We start from the raw sequence: 24,640 nt of genomic DNA, 5'->3' as shown, positions 1-24,640 counted from the left end.
CATAATTCTAGGAATGCTATAATATTGGCTTTTACCTCATAATAAATGAATCTTTACTTATTAACAAAATACTTCTGTGTATCAAAGCTCACACAATTGGAAATTGGTAGGGCCAGCATTAAAAGCCAGAGTTTGCATGAGGAATCTACATTTACTTTATATAATCTCCAGACTGGCTCCTAAAATGGAGAAGAAAATTAAATCAGTCAGAAACTGGGACCTGGGTTAGCCCTATGCATATTGGTTTTCTGTGGTGGCTGTAACAAATAACCACAATTAGTTGGCTTGATATGGGAGGCAATTTTTCTTTACCCTACCTTCAAACAGTATCTGAAAACAAATAGTGTGCTTCCTTCGCCCTCCCCCTCTCCCCTGACCCCCATGGGCTGATGGGCCTTTCTTGTCATTCAGTTTCAGATGTCAGGCATTCTGTGAATATTGGCTATGGTTCTTTAACCTTCAAGGTTATTATTTTCAATTTTTCCTTGGCTCCAACATGGCCTTTTCTATTATGTTTTTCGATTCTCCTGTTTTACGTATGTTTTAAGGACACTTGTGGCAGCACTTAGAGCCTCTTAGATAGCACAGGATAAGCTCCCATCTCAAGAGCCTTAATTTAGTCTCAGCTAAAACACTTGACCATGAAAGATAACCTCTAGGAGTTTAGGAAGAAGAACCTAGTATTTCTGGAAGGTATTGTTAGGTGCACTTCAGTGGAGCATGTGAAAATGATAGGGTGTTGGGTGCATGAATCCACAGTGATATACACTACTATCTTATGTACAGTAAAGAAAAAAATGATAGCATAGGTAATCAACTAACAGGCATCCCCCTGTCCCACAAAAACAAAAACTGTAGATAATACCAGAGGGCAAAAATAAAACAAAGCCAAATTCCATCAGACAGGAGCATTGTGCATATCTTGACCTTGACAGTAATCTCTTTGAATTCAAGCACAGATTATGTCTAGTGTCTTTGTCCAGATTCAGGTTTAGAAAGAAATCTTCAGGTGTAGTGCTATGGCATAAGGAAAGAACTGAATATTCAGAGAGGCACATCTGAGCCACCCTATCTAGAAATTCATAAATGTTGGTCAAACGTAAGAAGACTTCAGAATTGGGAGTAGTTAGCACTTCTGTGACCTCCTGGCTACACAGAACATCAGCCTCCCAATTATAATCTATCCAAGGTCTTTGAAAGGTATCACATGCCAAATGGCGTTGTCCTGTGAATTTAGTGACCTCTGAGGACACACAGGAAACTGCAGTACAAGTTGCACTGAGCATGTCCAGTTCTCTATTCTGTCTCTGCTAGGCCAGAGACTTCTAGACAAGTCCTCTTCTAAGCCCTTTCCTATGTAGAATAATGTAGAGTCTCTGGACTCACACCTTTCTGCAATGTGCTACTCTGTGTGGAGGCACAAGGTCCTGACCTCTTGTTCTGATGGGTGACAGCGAAGGCCTTTGGCTGCTTTAGGGTTCCCTAGGTGACACAGGCATCTACTACTAGTCTGTCACATCTCACAAGGCACTTTGCTAACCCTTATGACACCCTCTTTTTATAGGAATGCATCCTAGAAGTTCTTTGCCATTCAATATACATCTTCAAGACTGTCTCTTTGAGAATCTGATTCAAGAAGTATCTGAAAAATACTAAAAAACAAACAAACAAAGAAACAAAAAATCTTCCATAGCATAAGACACAAACAGCCTCCAGGTTTGCCTTGTTGTGCAAAACCTTTAAGGGCAGTTAACCCACAGTTACCATATATATGTGAAAAAACCTTAACCTCAATGTTAGATGTATGTATGTATGTATGTATGTTTGTATATATGTATTTTAGTTAGGTTTTTTGTTTTGTTTTGTTTTGTTTTGTTTTGTTTTGTTTTGTTTTGTTTTGTGTGTGTGTGTTTTTTTTAGAACCATTGAGTATTTGACTAGACTCCCAAGACAACAAATTTTCAACCTGTGTTCTGACCTAAGCTTTTAACCATGTTACACACTTGGATATAAATTTCTGTATCTTCTACAATTTAGCCCATCCGATTTCTTGTAATAGGAGATTGGCGTCCTTGTCACTTCTCAAGGTGGTTATGAAATGAATTATGCTCTACAGAAAAAACCTGCCTAGCATGAAAAGGCAATTTAGGAACACTACTTCCTTTCCATTCCCCACAGGATACCCCAGAGCCTCCTCTTTTCATTGTAGCCATCCTCAGAGAATAATGGCAACAGGTGAGCAGGGAATATGCTCTCTGTATGTGGTTACTTTAAATAAGTAAAGATAATACATAGAAGAGTAGGAAAGCCAGTATCAAATTAATGCCCCCCTTTTTCTAATTTAAAAAAGGCTCAAAATACCATAGTCCATATGTGTTTTCTAGAAAGCACAGTTGGTTTAACTGTGGTCTACACATAATCTAGGGGACCTGATGAGCTAGAAATGGCAAGTAACCAGTTGATTCCATGGGGGAATTCCTGCCAGGATTGTCCCGAGAGTTTAGTGTATACTGTTGGAAGAGGTAGGAAAGAGTGAATGGATGCTACAGGTCTCCCTCGCTTCTTAGCTGCAATCTTAGAACCTAGGACCTTCTTTTCCCAGTGAAACTTCCACAGTGCCTGTTTGGAAGACCCTTATTCTAGGTACACAGAGCTACTCTTCCAGCTTAGAAGGAAGAAAAACTTGACCTGCTTTTGCTAATTTTAGTTGCTTGCATAAATTGGGCTATTATAAATTTTAGATGAATTTTTCATGTTTTAGAAAATATATATATAACCTGAATAGAAAGGTCATAGGAAAAATATTAACTTTGATTTGTGATAAATTATTCAATTATTTTGGTCAATACCCATTGGGAGATTTTTAAAAATAGTAATGTAGAGACCATGACAAAGATCTGAATTCAGTGGTATTCGATGGTTCACAGGGCATCTAAAATTTAATAAAACTGACACAAGATTGAAGTCTTGCTCTAGATAGAAAAAAAAATCAAAACCTTACTTTTCATTTTTACATCACTTTGCAGTTTACAAAACTCTTTTGCATATTTTAATGGGAATGATAATCTTTTGAGATATAGGTTACATAACTGTAACCTCATTTTGCAAATGATCAAACTGAAACTCAGAAGCATTAACTGAAAAGATAATTAACTTTTGTGCTTCCAGACTCAAGCTCTGCACAGCCCACTCTGTTCCTTAGCTCTTAAGGGAGGCTGAGCAGAAGCTGGGCATGACAAGGTGCAGTACATTAGATTAGTTGAGGGATGTCCTAGTAAGGAGCAGACACGTGGGCTGCATGACCCTCCCTGATTAACTGTCCTTAACTAGAACCTCGGGAATTGGTCGAGGATGTCACGTCAAGGAATGTGATCTGTTCGTGAGGTTACAGCATTAAAGGATTCTCACAGCCTTCCTCTGCACATTAGCCTCTGGAGCTGTCTTCCACAACTGGAATTTCCAAACATCTCCACCGGCTTGTGTGACTGATACTAAAATTAATCTGCAGAGATAGTATTATTGCTTCTCCACATGTTAAGCTAATTGGTAACAAGGCACCAGTCATGTAATTGCATTTAAACTGGTAATACCTTTCTTGTCCTCATGTAAGCCCGTGGTCCCTTTAAAGAAAGAAATTCTTTATTGGGTAAAACAGACTTTTTGAGTTATCTAACGGTTTTATGAAGTCCAGTCATATAAATAGGTATTTCTTCATCTACTTCTAGGTCATTGTTAAGTATAGCAATCTAAGACATTCAGATCCATGCCACATTAAACAGCTTATCCCATAGTAAAGTACAGTTAGGTTGCTTCACATGTGAAAGAGATGGATGAACTCATATCAGCTAACCTGCAGTTTACTGTGGCTACTCAGCAGGAATGTGTGTGACTGGCCATGTGTTCATTACCTGTGCCATGCCATTTTCCTCCTTTCCCTTTTTCCAAAGACTCTGTCTAGAGATTCATGTGGTTTTGGAGACCTGAGCCCACCACAACTTCAGCAACGGGACATATGGCTCACATAAAGCACCTAACACATCCCATAACTTATGATAGGTATTCTATCCAGTCCAACAGTCTGTCTGAGAAACAGGGTATCTTAGAAAATTGTGGTACCATTTCCTATCTAATTTGTACGAATGACTCACACTTAAGACATCTACTGCCTTTTAGATTCATTGTTTGTTTTTCTGATTCATGCTACCAGGAAAGCTTTACCAATAAAAATAACTTTGTCATAGGGATTAAGAAAACTTTTATGAGGCAGGTACATATCTCAATAATATCATTATCTCAAGAATTAGATAATTGGTGTCTGAAGTTTGAGCCATATATGCAAATAGATTAGGGTAGCAGAGTTGAGTTTGTAATGTTTCTTATAAAATGAAATGTTCATATGTAACAAATTACCTCACGGAATCATTGTAATTTTTACTTTCACATTAAAAAAAAAAGAAGAAGAACACAAAAAGAAAAAAATAAAGGCATAAGCTATGTTGTTTCCTAGTGTAATTTCACACCTGAATTTATATTTTTATTCTTTCAGGTGCATCCTCACTATCACCTTAAGCATCTCTCTGCTGTTCAAAGGCATGTGTGTGTGCTTTCTATAGTGAGAACATGCTTCTATTCTCAAGGCACAAAATCATTAGTTTAAAGTAATCAAGTCTGAAGCTATTGTCATGAACACTTGAAACTCAGCAGGATGTTGTTGTGCAGGTCTAGGCCATTTTGTCCTATTGACAGTGTCATTTGCCTTACAGAAGCCTTGCAATTGTATGAGGTCTCATTTGTCAATTCTTTTTTCTTTTGGTTTTGGTTTTTCAAGACAGGGTTTTTCTGTATTTTGCTGTCTGGAAAATCACTCTGTAGACCAGGCTGGCCTCAAACTCAGAAATTCACCTGCCTCTGCCTCCCAAGTGCTGGAATTTAAGGCAGGTGCCACCACACCTGGTCCCCCATTTGTCAATTCTTAATCTTACAGCATAACCCATTGGTGTTCAGTTCAGGAACTTTCTTCCTGAGGCCATGTGCTAGAGGTTTTTCCCCACTTTCTTTTTTACTAGTTTCAGTGTATCTGGTTTTATGTGGAGGTCCTTGATCCACTTAGACTTGAGCTTTTTACAGGGAAATAAGAATGGACTGATTTGCATTCTTCTACATGCTGACCTCCAGTTGAACCAGCACCGTTTGTTGAAAATGCTGTCTTTCTCCATTGGATGGTTTTAGCTCCTATGTCAAATAGCAAGTGACCATAGGTATGTGTGCTAATTTCTGGGTCTTTAATTTTATTCCATTGATGTACCTGCCTGTCACTGTAACCAATACCAATCTAGTTTTTATCACTATTGCTCTGTAGTACAGCTTGAGGTCAGGGATGGTGGTTCCCCCAGAAGTTATTTTATTGTTAAGAATAGTTTTTGCTATCCTGGGTTTTTTGTTATACCAAATGAATTTTCAAATTGCTTCCTTCTAACTCTATGAAGGATTGAATTGGAATTTTGATGGGGATTGCATTGAATCTGTAGATTGCTTTCAGCAATATGGCCAATTTTACTATATTAATCCTGCCAATCCATGAGCATGGGAAATCCTTGAAAAGATCTTTATGAATCCTGCATCTGACAGAGGGCTAATATTCAATATATTCAAAGAACACAAGTAGTTATACTCCTGAGAACAAAATAATCTTATTAAAAAATGGGGAAGAGACCTAAACAGAGAATTCTCAACTGAGGAATAGCGAATGACTGAGAAACACTTACAAAAATGTTCAATATCCTTAGTCAACAGAGGAATGCAAACAACCCTGAGATTCCACCTCACACCAGTCAGAATGACTGAGATTGAAAACTCAGCTGACAGCAGATGCTGGTGAGAATGTAGAGAAAGAGGAACACTCCTCCATTGCTGGTGGGATTGCAAGCTTGTACAACCACTCTGGAAATGTGTCTGGTGGTTCTTGAAAAAATTAGAAATAGTTTTATCTGAAGATCCAGCTATACTACAGGGCAGACACCCAAAAGATGGGATAGTGAGTTCCCAGTAGGGAGACCTGGAAAGGGTATAACACTTGAAATATAAATAAAGAAAATAGTCATTAAAAAATGGTTAAAAGTCGTCAGGTTGTTTCTCAAAACTCTCAACTTACCCAGGCAGGGAAGTACTAGGATGAGGTGGCCTGCTTTCTTCCATTTCTGACTCATTTCCCAGAGAGAATGAAACATTTCAGATGTGTGAGAATGAAGAAAACATAGAGCTTAAAAGCAACAAGATCCTTCAAGAAGCGATGCACACATAGAAAGCTATTAGACATGCTCTGCATATAAATAACAGGAGAGACCCAGTACTTGGTGACTTCAAAGGATTTTCCTGAGCTTTGCTTCTTTGCTTTGTGTATATAATATATAACATTATTAGTCATATATCTATAAATGAATATAATTACATACATCAATACAATTGCATTACATAGTTCTAAGCAAGTGAATGAAAATCATATTTTATAAGTATATATAGAGAAGTTTGGAGAAAGGAAGCCCATGTGAGTACATGTGAGGGGTCTGAGACAGTTGTCAGTCTGGAAATGCTGCTTAAAAGAAACATTGGAAATGAGCGAAGCTACAGAGCCACAGTCACAAAGCAAGACAAAACAGAAACCAGATTCTACCATACACACTTTCATTGCTGGGGTTAAACAACTGTGGAACATTGGCATTTTCAAGGCTCAGGGTGATTGTTCTAAAACCCCAGCGAGAATTGCTTTTGACCACAGGATTGCTGGTGGCCTGTAGTTTCTTTAGCAGAGTCTGAAGCCTCTGGAGTTGACTTGTAAAGAGGACCATATGGAATAGTGGAATAAGCCAACTTCCCAAAGGAAATTGTGGTCATTTAAGAAGGGTTTATTCCTCACCAGCAAAATCCACTCACATTTTCACAGCAGTAGCTAAAGATCTAGGCTCCTTGACTCTGATTCCTGACTGTCTAAATGAAGAAGAATGTCAGTGGAGTTAATTGTGCTAACTATTATAGTTATAGTAACACAAAGCAATCTAATTTCTCATCAAGACAATGGAATGTCTATCATGGGTGGAGACCTAAGCCTCCAGTTGTATACTTCAGTACCCTGGCCAAGCAACCATCCCTAGGAAGGTAGGCTCACCTTAAACCATGCTAAAGGGTTAGGCAAAGTCAATTCATTATTTAAAGATAATTGTTTTTCCTTTCCAAAGCCCCTGCTCCAGGCATAGTAGTTTACTGAGCTGTAGCCATGTCATTTGTAAGTCTGCCATTCGTCTGAATTATTCAGAAAAGCTTAGTTTCCCCTTTCATCTATTTTTGTAACTGTGATTTCTTTAATAGTTTATGTTTTTCTTAACATTTTAGGCTCCTTTACTCTTTTTTTAAAAAAAAAGCCTTTATTCCTCTGTCACATGCTTGTTTGCCTAGTGTGTGACATGTGCCAGCTTAAATGACATGTTCCCTACCCACTTCTATTCTTGATTCTTCTTTGGCCAGTTTCTGAATTTTAAAGCTTTCCTGTCCTAATTTTTAAAACTTAAATAAACTTGTCCTTGAGCTTCTATTTCTCTTAAATTCTTTTACTGATGAGATAAAAACAAACAAACAAACAAACAAACAAACAAAAAAACAAGAGGGAACCCTGATTACCCTGAACCAACAGAATAACAACTGGTTTCTATGTCATGTCCCAAAGTTTAAAGTACAGTTCAGTAATAAATATCTCAGGGATAAAGCTCCAATACTCTTCCAGGTATGAGTTAGGATAGGCATTTCTCAAAGACAGTGTCTAGGGTGAATTGTTCTTCAGGCTGCAGGATACTGCTTGAGGATATCAGTCTTGGCCCACTTAAAAGAGAAGGGGTATCTTTAAGCGCTGAGGAAGAAATGAAGGTTGGTGGCTTTATCAGTATTCACTTTCTTTATTTCCGGAGCAGTATTATTTTGGGTATTTTTCATAAATGTAGACTTAATACACATAATAACTTTCTTAATTTGATTATCTAAGTAGTTCAAAAACAACACTCAATTCTTAGATAAAAATTTGTTGTATAGAAAAACATTGGCAACTTGCTTCCATCACTGTTCTGTAGCGTTGCCTTGAAGAAAGAAGGGACAATCATCTACTCTTGTTTTACAGAGAAAGTGACTCCTTAGTCACTGACTCTCTTATCAGGCAGAACACACAGAATAAGGCTCAATCATACTTTTCTGCAGCAGAGCTATTTGTAAATATAATGCACCAGAGAAATGTCTAAAAACCCACTAGGTTTTGACAGTCTCATGTATCATAATACAGTGCTCACCATGACAGGGCCTAGATGAATAACTACAAAGGCAAAGTCTTTCTAATAACTGAACCAAGGGACAGAAAGGCAAATGGACTCCAAAGCCATAATGGTCACTAGAATCACTCTGAAATGAGTGTCCTTACCTTTGTATTATTTTTCTTTTTATCCTACAATCACAGCTATGCATTCCACAATTATTGTACACCAAACACAAAATTGCTTGACGTTTATCACAAATGGAAGGATGAAAAGAGTTTAGAAAACCTACCATTTTGATTCTCTTGGAAGCAGATTCCGAGACAATGGTAAGAGTGCATGAGCAATGGTCAGTGTCTGGGAGGACACTGGATAAGGAAAGGATTCAAACTGAAATTCAGTTCTCATAAAATTTAGATGAATTGAGTTAACCTTGGAGAATATCAGTCATATACAGAGGAGAAGTCAGATGGCTCATGCAGTTAGGGACATAAAACATGGTTACACTTCTTGCCACTAAATCCTGTAGTCTAAGGACTAATTGATATGGTCTGGATAACCGGTAAGCTCTAGTGGGGCTTCAGTCTCATAGATAGGAAATTTAATCAAGAATCTCTAACAATATCAATGAGCAATAAGGGAAAATAAAGCAGTATTTTCAAGGATATTAAAATTGAAATGTTTTGAGCTGGAGAGATGGATAAGCCAGTAAAAATGTTTGTCAGAAAAGCTTTAGAATCTAAGCTTGGATCTCTAGCACCAAAAAGAAAAGCCATATGCAGAGTCATATTTTGATAGCACAGTGCTGGGGCAAGAAGGTGAGACAGGCAGATCCTCAAAATGCATGGGCTAGTCAGTGTAGCTGAATACATAGGTTCAGGTTCAGTGATAGATCCTATCTCAAGAAGTACGATAGACATTGACTGAGGAAGACACGTGCACATAAACCCATATGCACACATGTTTACAAACAAAACTGTATACACACATACATCTCTCACTCAGATATGCATAGAACAATTTAAACAGTCTGAAATGTTTTATTCCAATGCATGTCGAACCTACTTATGCATATAAATTTCTGGGAATCTTGTTAAAATCCTGATTCTGATTCAGTTTTGAGCTAGGCCTTGGAATTCTATATTTCTAACATGATTCTAGGTGTGCCAGAGCTGATCCATTCATGAGCATATGCACAAAGGACTTCAAATATTACGACAAGTAGTTGTACATCCACATCTATCGATGCACTACTTAAGACAGCTAAGAAACAGAATCAACCTACTACACATGAATGGAGAAAGAAAATATGGCATGTATACAGAATAGAATGCTATTCAGCTGCAGAGAACAATGTCAATTATAACATTTGGAGGAAAATGGATAGAACTGGAGATTCAGTGAAGCAGCCCAGGTTTAAAAAGACAATGCTGCATGCTTTCATCCATATGACAATCATGGATTTTTCCATTTATGCATCCATATGCATGTATATGTTCTGTAATTACAGGTCACGGAACTAGGAAGCTGAATGTTAGATATGAGTGGGATGAGAAGAGGGGAAAATGTAAGAGAATTCATGGGAAAGAAAAAAGACCAAGAGGCCAAGAGGTCGGAGGGCATTGGCACAGGAGAGGGAAGGGAATAAAAACAATCAAACAGAACAAAGGCTGATGAAAATGTTGTAATAAAACACATTGCTTTAAATGCAACTTTAAAACTAATAAAAGAAAATTGAAAAATGATAAGCCACATCAATACATTAATTTTAAAGTTGAATCATGTTTATGGTTGTGTGAGGTGTTCATGTGTGTAAGTGCATGACTATGCATGTAGATGCAAATGAACATGTGTGTTCCTATGGAGGCCCCTGGTTGATATTTAGGTGTCTTTTTAAATCATTTCCAAGTTACATCTTGAGATAGGTCTCTTGATTGGCTCCAGAGCTTGACAGCACTGTCAGAAGCTAGTTTTGCTTAAAAATCAGTTCTGGGGATTTGGTATCTGCTTTCTGAGTTCTGAAATAACAGGCAGGAGCTAATGACATTTCAGCCTCTGGGGATCCAATATCCAGTTCTCCCTCTTATGTTACTACTGCTTTGACCACAGAGGAATCTCTTCAGCTGGCCCCAATATTTTAAAAGCATTTCAGGGTCCATGAGATTGCTCATCCTTATCATATACTTCCTATCTAAGGATGCTGCCTATCAACCATTCCAGATGGATAGAGAAGAGTGCATCCCTTTGGACCTTAGGGTTTTATATTTCTGGAAATTTTTTTTGAAAAGGGGTGACAAAGAGAAATAACTCTTTTTAGACCTTGAAGCAATGTCTTACTGAGTTTAATTTCCAGAACCCTTGGAATCAAGAGAGATCTCATGCCTGAATGTAGTCAATGACCTCCACATATTCACATATACACTGTAGCATACACTCTTCCAACACAAAGATACATCTCTCTCTCTCTCTCTCTCTCTCTCTCTCTCTCTCTCTCTCTCTCTCTCTCTCTCTCACACACACACACACGCACAGAGACAAAAACAACAACAATAACAACACTATGACCATCATAACTACCACCACCAGCAGCATCAATAAAACAATAACAGCAACAACAACAATAATGACAAGTAGCTCATATTGAGATTACAACTAAAATCCAGAGGAGATTCTGGGTTAAAAGCAAATCTTTGGAGTTTCGTCAGCACATGACCACCTGCATTTACAAAGTTAGTTAGAGGTGAGCAAAGAGTAAGAACTGAATGCCAGGCAACCCTGACATTTACTGTGGCCCCTTTCCTCGGAACTACCCAACATCACCTATCAACCACTCCAGATGGACAAGGAATGCACATTTCTAGATTCTTTTGGGTGTTGGCTGTTTATACCTGGGGAACTGTGCCTGAGAAAGGTTAAGACAGAGAAAGGAGTCATCATTGTCAGTATTCTGGCAATGAGTGGTTGAGATGTTGGAGCAATGTCAGGAGCCTAGAGCTTCATTAATAAATGAGTCAAGAAGTAAAGAGGAGTGAGCCATATTTAAAACTAAGAGGCCAAAAATTTGAGATAGACTTCATGATTGTCCATTCCTCCTAAACGGCCATGACCAGACACATTTCTGAGGAGAAAAGAAAAGGAGATTTAATTTGTATGAAGAGAGCAATACAGTAAGATATTTAAGCGATAAATATCAGCATCCTCTAAAAATTGGAGAAATTGGCTTTGGGTGAAATTTAAACATTTTGAAATTAAAAATTTTGAAATATTTGTTTGAAAGATGTAACACATTTAAAGGTATGTTAGTCAAAATGGTCCATTAGAGGAGACTTCAGCAATTCATAATTTGGAAGGTGTAATCTTTAAAGTTTTAGCTTAGAGACAGGTGATCTATTAATATTATCCAGGCAACAAAGAGATTGGTCTTAGAGAAGAAATAAATGAGTGTTTCCCTCACTTTAACAAAAAAGGAGGCTGGCATTTTGAATAGTGATTCCTTACTGTTCGCTGAACCACAGGAGAGTATCTTTAAAAGTTGCCTTTCATAGAAACTTTAGGTTCAATATGTGGGCTCAGCTACATGGCCCAGGTCTCCAGTGAAGAAAGTGAAAATATAAGATGAGGAATGTATTGTCACCAAGATCCAAATGTTTAATATCTGTTGCATTCTTTAGTCTGTTAGTGCAGCTTACATAAGTAGATCCTCTTCTTAAGTAACTTCAATGCATTCATTTAGCAAATACTGGCACAGGATTATCTGGTAGGATACATTTCTGCTTTACATAGTTGATTGGACTCATCCACTGACAATTGATTTCTCTTAGTACTCATTGAGGTTATTTTGTAATACATCATGGAAAAATCTAAAAGGAGGAGTCTAAACATAACCCCACAGTACTAGTTAAGAACAAGATGAAATTACTCAAGATCTGATCTCATTATCCTGGAATCAAGAAAGAATGGATAACCTTAGAGCTTTCAGACCTGGATTAGCCAATATATTTACATTCAGCACTGGGCAGGAATACAGGCAGAACTTCAGTTGGCTGTTTGAGTGACTTGTGACAGCTCTTTATCCAAGCACATGAACTTCCCATATATCCCAGCTGGAAAACACCTTAGTACTCTTGACCTTCCTTCAGTTTCTTATTGAACTAATACACCTATAATATAAGATATAGTTCTCTTACTTTACTGTTAATTTTTATATCTCTTATTTTCATTTTTTGCCTGTTTCCATAACTTACCATCTGAATTTCTGAGACGGTGACTGGCATACTGATGCTTTGAAACAGAAATTACACTACAATACTGGAAGTAACTGGGACCAGTGGGAACTAGGCACCCAGGAACTCTGCCCAACCAGTGGCACGGGTTCCTTCCTGTCTCGGACAATGCCCTGAGCAGACCATAGGCACAAATTCTACAGCCAGTCCCACAACATCCAGAGGAAGCTCCACTCCCAGGCACTCTAAAACTTCCAGGATCATAGGACCAGAGATGAGGAGGGCACAATATCTGCTTCAACACCAGAAGTAATTGGGACCAGGAAGACCCAGGCACCCAGGAACTCCATCTGACCAGTGGCATGGGTTTCTTCTGGTCTGAGCTGGTGCTTCAACTCCACAGCCAGTCCCAAAACACCCAGAGGAAGCTCCACTCCCAGGGGCTCTAACATACTCAGGATCATAGAATCAGAGGTGTCCTGAGGAGACCTTGGGTACTATCTCTGCAGCCTGTCCCATAACACCCACAAGAAGCTCTGATCTCAGGTTCTGTAATTTGCCCAGGACCACAGGATCACACAATCACAGGATACCAGAATCCAAGGAGCTTGGTTACACCACAATTTAAGGGTTCCAGAGGCAGCTTGATTCCCAGGAGCTCTGATACACCTAGGATCTCAGGATCCCAGGATCCCAGTGACAGCTGAACTCTGAGGAGCTCTGACACAACCAGGATCACAGAAAGGACAGGCTCCAGTCAGATATAGTGAGGGCAGGTAGCACTGGAGATAACCAGATGGTAGGAGGTAAGTGTAAGAACATAAGCAACAGAAACCAAGGTTACTTGGCATCATCAAAACCCAATTCTCCCACCATAGCAAGTCCTGGATACACCATCACACTGGAAAAGCAAGATTCAGATCTAAAATCACTTCTCATGATGGGGATAGAGGACTTTAAAGCCATTAATAACTTCCTTAAAGAAACATAGGAGAGCACAGATAAACAGCTAGAAGCCTTTAAAGAGGAAACACAAATATTCTTTGGGGAATTACAGGAAAACACAATCAAACAGGAGATGGAAATAAACAAAACCATCCAAGATCTAAAAATGAAACTAGAAGCAATAAAGAAACCACAAAGGGTCCTTTCAGCAAACGCTAGTGTATGCAATGGTGTCATCGTTTGGAGGCTAATTATGGATGGATCCCTGGATATAGCAGTCTCTAGATGGTCCATCCTTTTGTCTCAGCTCCAAACTTTGTCTCTGTAACTCCTTCCATGGGTGATTGTTTCCAATTCTAAGAAGGGGCAAAGTGTCTAGGCCGGGGCCTAGCAAACACAGAAGTGGACGCTCACAGTCAGCTATTGGATGGATCACAGGGCCCCCAATGGAGAAGCTAGAGAAAGTATCCAAGGAGGTAAAGAGATCTGCAACCCTGTAGGTGCAACAACATTATGAACTAACCAGTACCCCGGAGCTCTTGACTCTAGCTGCATATGTATCAAAAGATGGCCTAGTAGGCCATCATTGGAAAGAAAGGCCCATTGTACATGCAAACTTTATATGCCCCAGTACAGGGGAATGCCAGGGCCAAAAAAGTGGGAATGGGTGGGTAGGGAAATGGGGGGGGGGGAGTTATGGGGGGACTTTTGGGATAGCATTGGAAATGTAATTGAGGAAAATACGTAATTAAAAAAAAAAAGAAAAGAAACCACAAAGGGAGACAGCCTTGGAGTTAGAAAATCTAGGAAAGAGATCAGGAGTCATAGATGCAAGCATCACCAACAGAATACAAGAGATATTAGAGAATCTCAGATGCAGAAGATAGCATAGAAAACATTGACACAACAGTCAAAAAAATGCAAAAAGCAAAAAGCTCCTAACCCAAAACATCCAGAAAATCCAGGACACAATGAGAAGACCAAACCTAAGGATAATAGGAATAGAAGAGAAGGAAGATTCCCAACTTAAAGGGCCATAAATATTTTCAACAAAATTATAGAAGGAAACGTCCCTAATCTAAAGAAAGAGATGCACATAAACATACAAGAAGCCTACAGAACTCCAAATAGACTGGATCAGAAAAGGAATTCCTCTTGTCATATAATAATCAAAACTCCAAATAGACTAAACAAAGAAATAATATTTAAAGCAGTCAGGGAAAAGATTAAATAACATGTAAAGGCAGACCTATTAGAATTAAATCAGTCTTCTCATCAGAGACTATGAAAGCTACAAGATTCTAGGCAGATGTCATACAGTCCCTAAGAGAACACAATTGATAGCCCAGGCTACTACAACTAGCAAAATTCTCAATTACCATAGACAGCAAAATGAAGATATTCCATGACAAAACCAAATTTACACAATATCTTTTCATAAATCCAGCCCTACAAAGGATAATAGATGGAAAACACCAACACGGGGAGGGAAACTAAACAAGCAAGAAAAAAGAAATAAAGTAATCTTTCAACAAACCCAAAAAGAAGATAGCCACACAAACATAATTCCACCTCTAACAACAAAAATAACAGGGAGTAACAATCACTTTTCCTTAATATCTCTTAACATCAATGGACTCAATTCCCCACAAAAGACATACACTAACAGACTTGATACGTAAACATGACCCAGTATTTTGCTGCATGCAGGAAACACACCTCAGTGACAAAGACAGAAACTACCTTAGAGTAAAAGATGGAAACACAATTTTCCAAGCAAATGGCCCCAAGAAACAAGCTGGAGTAGCCATTCTTATATCAAATAAAATTGACTTTTCACCAAAAGTTATCAAAAAAGATGAGGAAGGACACTTAATACTGGTCAAAGCAGAAGTCTACCAAGATGATCTCTCAATTCTGAACATCTATGCTCCAAAATCAAGGGCATCCACATTCATAAATGAAACTTTACTAAAGCTCAAAGCATACATCTCACTCTACACAATAATAGTGGGAGACTTCAACAACCCACTCCTACCAATGGATAGATCATGGAAACAGAAACTAAACAGACACACAGTGAAACTAACAGAAGTTATGAACCAAATGGACCTAAGAGATATTTTTAGAACATTTCATCCTAAAGAAAAAGAATATACCTTCTTCTCAGTACCTCACAGTACCTTCTCCAAAATTGACCACATAATTGGTCACAAAACAAGTCTCAACAGATACAAAAATAATGAAATAATCCCATGCACCACAGACTAAGGCTGGTCTTAAATAGCAACAAAAACTATGGAAAACACCCATACACCTAGAACCTGAACAATGCTCTACTCAATGATAACTTGGTCAAGGAAGAAATAAAGAAATTAAAGGCTTTTTACAATTTAATGAAAATGAAGACACATCATGCCAAAACCTATAGGACACAATGAAAGCAGTGGTAAGAGGAAAACTCATAGCTCTAAGTGTCTCCAAAAAGAAACTGAAGAGAGCTTACACTAGCAGCTTGACAGCACACCTGAAAACTCCAGATCAAAAAGAAGCAAATACACCCAAGAGGAGTAGAAGGCAGGAAATAATGAAATCAGGGCTGAAATCAACCAAATAGAAACAAAAAGAACTATACAAAGAATCACCAATCACTCCTTTGCCAAAGATCAAGTGACCATAGTTGTGTGGGTTCAATTCCAGTGCTCCATTGATCTTCCTGCCTGTCTCTGTTCTAATACCATGCCGTTTCTATCACTATTGCTCTGTAGTACAACTTGAGGTCAAGGGTGGTGATTCCACCAGAAATTCTATTATTGTTGAGAATAGTTTTTGTTATCCTGTTTTTTTTTTTTTTGTTGTTGTTATTTCAAATGAATTTGCAATTTGCTCTTTTTAACTCTATGAAGAATTAGTTGGAATTTTGATGGGGATTACATTGAGTTTGTAGATTGCTTTCAGCAAGATGTCCATTTTTGCTATATTAATCCTGCCAATCTATGTGCATGGGAGATCTTACCATCTTCTGAGATCTTCTTAGCTTTCTTTCTTCAGAGGCTTGAAGTTTGTGTCCTACAGATCTTTCACTTGCTTAGAGTCACACCAAGGTATTTTATATTATTTGTGACTATTGTGAAGGGTGTTGTTTCCCTAAGTTCTTTCTCAACCTGTTTATCCTTTGGGAGGAAGGCCACTGATTTGTTGGAGTTAATTTTATATCCAGCTACTTTGCTGAAGTTGTTTATCATGTTTAGGAGTTCTCTCATGGAATTTTTGGGGTCACTTAAGTTTACTATCATATCATCTGCAAATAGAAACATTTTGACTTCTTCCTTTCCAATTTGTATCCCTTTGACCTCCTTTTGTTCTCTAATTGCTCTGGCTAGGACTTTGAATACTATATTGAATAAGTAAGGAGAGAGTGGGTAGCCTTGTCTAGTCCCTGACTTTAGTGGGATTGCTTCAAGTTTCTCTCCATTTAGATTGATGTTGGCTACTGGTTTGCTGTATATTGCTTTTACTATGTTTAGGTATGGGTCTTGAATTCCTGATCTTTCTAAGACTTTTATCATGAAGGAGTGTTGGATTTTGTCAAATGCTTTCTCAGCATCTAATGAAAGGATCATATGGGGTTTTTTGTTTGAGTTTGTTTATATAGTGGGTTATGATGATGGATTTCTGTATATTGAACCATCCTTGCATCCCTGGGATGAAGCCTACTTGATCATGATGGATGATCATTTTAATGTATTCATGGATTTGGTTTGTGAGAATTTTATTGAGTAGTTTTTCATCGATATTCATAAGGGAAATTAGTCTGAAGTTCTCTTTCTTTGTTGGGTCTTTGAGTGGTTTAGGTATCAGAGTAATTGTGGCTTCATAGAACTAATTGGGGAGAGTACCTTCTGTTTCTATTTTGTGGAATAGTTGGAGGAGTATTGGTATTAGGTCTTCTTTGAAGGTCTGGTAGATGTCTGCACTAAACTCATCTGGTCCTGGGCTTATTTTTGATTGGGGAACTATTAATGACTGTTTCTATTTCTTGAGGGAACATGGAACTATTTAGTTTGTCTGATCCTGATTTAAGTTTGCTATCTGGTAGCTGTCCAGAAAAGTGTCCATTTCATCATAAATAATTAAAAAAAAAAAAAAAGAAACAACAATTACTCTGTTTGCTAAAGCACAGGTCCATCTTCTCAAAAGTTGCCATTCAAAGTAACTCTTTAAGTTCAACATCATATTTATAAGCAACAGGTCTAAGATTATTCAGCTTTATCTCGTCTTTGATACATGAAACCATGTTATGCTGTAACAGTGCATACATACTTGCCCTGTTTGACTTCAATTCCTAGACCTTAAGTGTCTTCATTGCTGTCTACATTGCTTTTTCATATTTGAAATACAGTACAATCTAATCTTGGTTCATATTTCAGGGATTCATCATCCATTCTATATTAAATGCAAAATCTGCGAAGTATCAAGTCAGAATGAACTGTCATTTTTTAAAATCTCCATATGAGTTAAATCATATATTCATTACAGTACTAATATTTTGTACAATAGATAATACTGTTCTCTATGTGATCCCCATACTTAATTATTCATTTTTTATATAATAGAAAGATGATTTTTACTCACCATTAAGTGATTTCCCTAACAAGTGCCTTGTTCAAATATATTTTAAGGAATGTTATCAACCAACTATTAGATAACTCATAAAAAGTGACATAAAGAATTTTGGAGTCATTTACTAGATTACATAAAGTACAGGACAGAGACTTTTATAAACTTCTAAAAATTATAGAATGCTTTGGTTTGAGTATAATTTGTCCCCACTAAAACTCATGGCATGGCTAAATCCATTTTCAGAAAAGTTGGGAGGGGGCCCAGTGGAAGGTGTCTGCATCATTCAGCAGGAGCACTCATACATGGGTTATGTTTTTCCTTCCCTATTGAGTTCTCACTCCCATGGTACTTGACAGGTTGTCTTAGTAGTTCATTTTCTTGGTTCTGAACACACCTGCTGCCTTCCTTCTTTCTGCCATAAAGTGAAGTAGAATAAGACTATCACAAAATATAGCTGTCCAATATGGACAGTACATGATCTCACAAATGTTGGCTCTTTTAACTTATAAAGGACCTGGCTTATTCTATTATATACATAGATAAGAAAGCAAGGCATAGTAAAAAAAAAACCAAAGTTCAACTCAACAAGACCTACATGAATGAGAACAATGTTCAACTCAACAAGAATTACATGAATGATGGACCTTGACTTCTTTGAACTGTCTGGGGGAAGGTTAAGAAACAATGCTGTGGCTTTCAGAAACCACCATGAGTGATATGGTAACTTCTCATTGCCACTTAGGAATTATCAGGGCTTGGGAGACAGAAAGCTTGGATAAGAGCCTGTTGGAAGGGTTAAATGAACATAGGTTAACGAATACTCTGGTCTCTTCTATCTCATAGAATGCTTTTGAAGGGTAAAATATATTAGCTTCAGACAGAGATGAGCCTACCCAGCACTCAGAGATGCTGAGCTCTTCCATCTTGGATGAGGGTGAAAACAGTCAGTCTTTGCTCAGTAATACAGGCAGGATTTTTTCAAGAAGGCTGGGCCTTCCAGCTCTCAGTCAAAGAACAATAAGAACCAACAAACTTCATATGCAGGGAACATGCACCAAATTTCAGAGGAGATCAGATTTACTGCAACCCTGGTATTAAGAGAAAGTTTTCTTTCTATCCAGAAATTCCTGGAGTAAGAAGTAGGGTAAAAAGATGGCAGAATAGGTCTTTTAGAAGGAGAAGTTTCATCCCTGGACCAGTACCCTGTAGAGACTGCCTGAATGAAACACACAAGTGATGACTAAGTATAGATCACTGCTTCATTGTTTCTTCCCCAGATCAGGAAAGGAAATCCTGGTAGAACAGAACAGATCAGATCAATGCAGTAAATCTTTCTAGCCAAAAATATTTGTACTCATGCCCGCAGTGTTTCAACTGACAGAACACCATGTGTTTCTACATGATCTCTACACCATTCTTGGGAACATCTGAAAATGCACTGAAAGCTTGCAAAGATCCTTCACATACATAAAACACTTTACTGCAGGTAGTTTTGCAGGCAGAATCAGGTGGAGGTGTGTTATAAAAACAGGAAGTGCCCTAATACCATGGGGCCTCCAGTGAATTGATCCACTGGACCCACAGTCCATACACACACTTTCTCACTGCTCAGGGTTTTCCAATTCATTTTTTGTTTAGCTGAAAGATGTTAGACATAGAGAGCACACATGGAGTCTTGATAGGATTCTCAGAATTTTTTATCTTTAATTTTACCTTATGATATATCCACTTCCAGAACTGGATTATGAACCTAAACATCACCTCTAACAACCTTTGATCAGAGTTCTTTATTTTTGCTATTCAAAAAACAGTTTTGTACCTCTATGTGGAGTCTTTGTCTGTCTGATCACATTTAATCATTTCATCAATGCCTAAGGCTTGATAAGGCCACCATATGTATCATGTCTTCCATTACTTAATCCAGTGAGATTTCTCAAGTCACCATCTATACTTATATGAAATGAAGTATAGTTGAATTCTTTTCTCTTCTTAGAGAAGAAAATATACTTTACTTCTTGAATTTTTAATTCTGATGTAGATATCTTGGTATTATTCAGACTTATAGATTATAGAACTAATTATGTACTGGGTAGAGTTCTTATTTGAAGCGGCTTTAATTGTATTCCACTCATCTTCATTACATCTTTGTGAAGTATGACCACAAGATCAATTAGTTTTCTTTAATAGGGAGAAGAGGAACAAAGTGGTTTGCTCAAGGTCACTTACGAAATAAGCACTGTAATCAGGTAGCAGAAAGAGCAGGCCTCTTGATTCCCGCTTCTGTGTTCAACCCAGGCATCATCCTGTTGCCTCCAAACCATGGCACGATCTCAGGAGTGGTTTCATTTCATGCTTAGCAGGGAAACCACCACCAACCACCCTTGCCTCCTGAGTTGTTCAGCTAGCCAGGGAGGATACAACAAAAGGTGAACAAATTTCTTCCTCTCATTTGCCCAGAACACAGCATACATCTAATGACTGGACTACAAGAGACAGAAAGCAGGCTGTTTACCTCCATGTAGTAACATGGACCATGTTAGGGCACCTGAGGTTTGCATCTATATTCCCCCTTTCTTTTATAGTGACATTAAAGCAGAACTATAGTGCACCTATCCACCACAATCTACTTAAACACAACCCCCAACAAACACCCCCAAAGAAAACACGTTATAATAAATCCAGAGACCTAAGTACTTATGTATTTTCCCACTTTCTGATAAGCATCATGCATTTCCTGTAATAATCTTCACACAAAACTGTCGAGAGCCAAAGCTGGCCTCTGAATCCCAGTCTGCCTCATTCCTAATTTCCTTTATATAAGAGACTGAATGAAGGAGAGTCTTTGCAGAACACATCTTTGCTCCTCAGAGGACGGGAGAAACAGACCCGAGTAAATCATTTTTTGGAGGGGTGGGGGGTGGGGAGACCAGCATGGTAAGACACAGAAATGAAATGGAACAAGTGTCTTTGGGGCTGGCTGTGGGCTATATAACTAGTTAACTTTGTGTTCTTAGGATTGCTAATCCAGTGACAAAGGAATTCTATAGAGACCCAAATGATGGCTGACTGAAGTGGACACTTGGAGAATGCATAATGATGCCCTTTCTTATAGAGGACATGCTCTTCCCCCCTGGATTGATGCTCTCTCTCTCTCTCTCTCTCTCTCTCTCTCTCTCTCTCTCTCTCACACACACACACACACACACACACACACACACACACACACACACACATACACTCACATACATACACACTACTCTTGTTACCCCTTCCTTCTTGTCACTGCTCTATTCTAATGGCCTGGCATAACCTCCACATTCCAGATATATACTGCCATGTAAATATGCAGAACGTTCTGACACTTAAAAATATGTCCAGAGCAAAGTAGGGCAGATGAGAATTACAGTGTAGCCTGCAGGCATAGGGAGAGAAATGAGTAGGCAATACTTCACTTCCTGAAGTTACGATAGTAGTTTTCCAGCCAACTGATGCATGGGGGGTAGGGTTGTGGGGGGTAGGTTATTAACCAAGCCAACAAATGCACAGGCTAGGAAACTAATAAATTATTTTGACAGTGTTTTAAAACCCATGTTTCTTCAATGATATATCACCAAGTACAAGAGAAGCTTTAAATTTTGCACTTATTTTAAAGACTCAATATTTTCATGTTATGATAGTATTTATTCAAATGTGAGCCATCACAAATGAATGGATAAGTCTCATTTTATAAAGAATACAGAATAGTGATCAATGTCAATAGTGATCAACTACTGCCTCAAGTTTTCCAATGATAAACTCAATTTCTGCAAAGATGTAATCAAAATGACCATTTTCAATATGAAATCAAGAATTCTACACTGAACCCTTATTAGAAGACTGAGTTTTTGCTAACTGATAGGGTGCTGTGTTTGTTTGTTTGTTTGTTTTTTAATGCTGCCCTTGTAGTTGACCAAGGGCTGAGAAAGCATCTTTAAGGCATGGGAAAACTAAGATGGTCATAAGTTTTCCCCAAAGGCATATCTGTAGAGCTGGGCCTTCACAGTGTGATTCCAGAGTTTGTGAGGAGTTGCAAAACTCAGTGAAAGTGCGTAGCATGTTCCCAATGCCAACTCTCCTGATTGATGCAAATGACTAAAAATTCAGGACCAACAGAAACCCATGGTAAACATAGAGGTCTGCATTATTTACAGCTACTGCTTTTTGTCCTACGATGTTGGTCAGGTTGATGTGTTCAGAGCTTTCCTCTTACGTTTCACTGAATGTTCACAGAGTGACATGATGGGTAATTGTACTCTCATTCTCCACAGCAAGGTCATCCAAGATGAGCAAAGGCTGTTTGGAGTCCTTTTGCTCAAAGGTCCCAAATCCCAGGCCAGGATTGTTTTTGCTATGTTGTCACTAAAGCAAATTTGACAGGATGCCATAGATTCCACAGGAGTTTGTCAAGTACCGTGTGTGCTGAATAGTACTCAAGGCTCAGAAAGTAAAATGATGAGAAAACAAAGGTTTTTCCTTCCAGATGCTCTGGGATTGATAGCACCCAGGTGTAAGCCACATAGTCTTATTCTTTCTAGGTTTTTTCATTTGTAGTTGTAGGGAAATTAATAGCAATGACAGAATTAACCTTAAGTATGGAAGATGACAGAAAATGATTTAATTATTTGTGAGAGTCCTGGCTTCCTGTTATTGAGACGGGCAGTAGGCAATTACAGCAGGATATAATTTGGGTTTTGTATAATACAATATAAAACAGATCCAAATGGATGTAATTAAGTGTAGGATATTGACTAGCCAATCCACTTAAGTGAATTTTATTGAATAAATGTAATTGTGAGTTATTGCAATTTCTAATAGTTTCTGACATTTTGAGTACTTACATTGTGTGCCTATGAAATATTTACAAGATTATCCCAATTAGCTGAGAAATAATAGCAAATTTCAAATATGGTTTGGTAGCTACTTTGAAAGAACAATCCCATAGAGTCTGCTGTTTAAATGATATAAAAGTTGAAATTGTTTAGATAGTGTTTGTTTCTAGTACAAACAGTGTAACTAACCTGAAGACAGTTAAACAGGAAGAACTAACATGACCTCATCTACTGAAAATTGATTTTTCTAAAGTTTGAGTTTAGAAAACACAGAACAACTTTTTATTTTAGAGGAATTCATTTCACACAAATGGATTTTTAATAAAATCTTTGGTTATTTCCTAATGTGGATTTACTGGTCAGGTCCTTTTTCTTGTCTTGTTTATTGGTTTCTTTATCTTCCCTGAACAGTCTTAGCTGGAGGCAACCTCAGAATTGCAGAACACCAGCACAGGCTTCCATTGAAAGTAAAAAGGAATGAGGGTGGAGGGCTTCTGGGAAGAATGGGAATATCCCACAGTATGGGGACTAGGGGATACCTGGGCCTTGAAATCATAAAAGCTTTCATTCAAAATCCCAAATTAAAAGTAGAAAATTACTAAGGTTTCAGAAACCTGTCATTTAAAATGCAATTAAAGTCTGCAAAGCCAGGTTCTAAGTTATGAAACTCATTGTCTAAAGTTGCCAAAGAATTCCAACAGGATTTCATAATTCTGTGCAACTATTTTTCAATCCTTCAATTTTCTGAAGGTTTCTTGATACATAAAATAACAACCATTGTTAAATTACACTGCAATAGTCTCCAGTTTAGAAGCCAGTGTCAGTTTTCAAGGTTGACCGTAGAGCTTCATGTTCAATGGGATTATCTAAATTGAAAAACAGGGAGTTTAAAGGGAACTCTGTAGTGGCCATGGCCAGAGAGGCAGGAGAGTCCGTGGTACTCAGGTCCTGTTGCTTTTGAGGTGGTCAAGCCATTGTTGAAGGACAATATCCCCAGGTCTATTCTCTGATACCACCTTCTCCCTGGACTTCTCTAGAGCTATGATTCTGCCCTTTTTAGGACAAAGGCACTTGGGATATTTCCACAGAAAAGAACTTCCATTTGACTTTATTTGCATATTTCAATAAAATACGATCTCTTCCCCAACCCTCCCAAAGCTACAGTTATTTAGGATTTGAGCACCAAGAGTTTACTCATGAGCTCTTGCACTTTCCTATCGTCTTGTTCTTCTGCTTTGTAGGTGATCTCTTTTCAACTCATTCTGTCTAAGATGCCACAGCACACATTTATCTCCTTCTGAATGACAAAGCACACACTCGGCTGCCTGTTAGACATCTCCCTCTGGATTTGACATGTCCTAAATGGATGTCTTCACCTTCTATAGTATCTGAGCTCCACAATCTTAACATTGTCAACTTGTATTTGTATTTTGGCATTAACCACCATCAACACAGTCATCTAGAAATCTGAGCATTATCATTCTCTCACCGTGTCTCTCCCTGTTTATATCAGTTCTAGTTCGTTTCATATGGATGTGTTAGATCCTCTCTTTGCTCATTCCTGTAGTCACTACGGGAATTTCAGATTAATTACAATGTCTTCACTGCATTCACCATAGCATTCTAAATCATTTCGTACTTTCTAACCTTACTTTCTTCAAATCTATTCTCAACCTTGGAGTCGATATCATAA

General features: G+C 38.1%; 1 protein-coding gene across 1 annotated transcript in view; it reads right to left on the bottom strand.

The window, feature by feature from the left end:
- Positions 1-24,640, bottom strand: part of Nkain3 (sodium/potassium transporting ATPase interacting 3) — a 651,800-nt gene that overhangs the window by 228,230 nt on the left and 398,930 nt on the right. The gene's annotated exons all lie outside the window — the stretch shown is intronic.

The sequence above is a fragment of the Mus caroli genome, unplaced genomic scaffold (genome assembly GCF_978045245.1).
Source record: "Mus caroli unplaced genomic scaffold, Mus_caroli_1 scaffold_6, whole genome shotgun sequence".
Taxonomy (NCBI): domain Eukaryota; kingdom Metazoa; phylum Chordata; class Mammalia; order Rodentia; family Muridae; genus Mus; species Mus caroli.
This window is presented reverse-complemented; position numbering and strand designations above follow the sequence as displayed.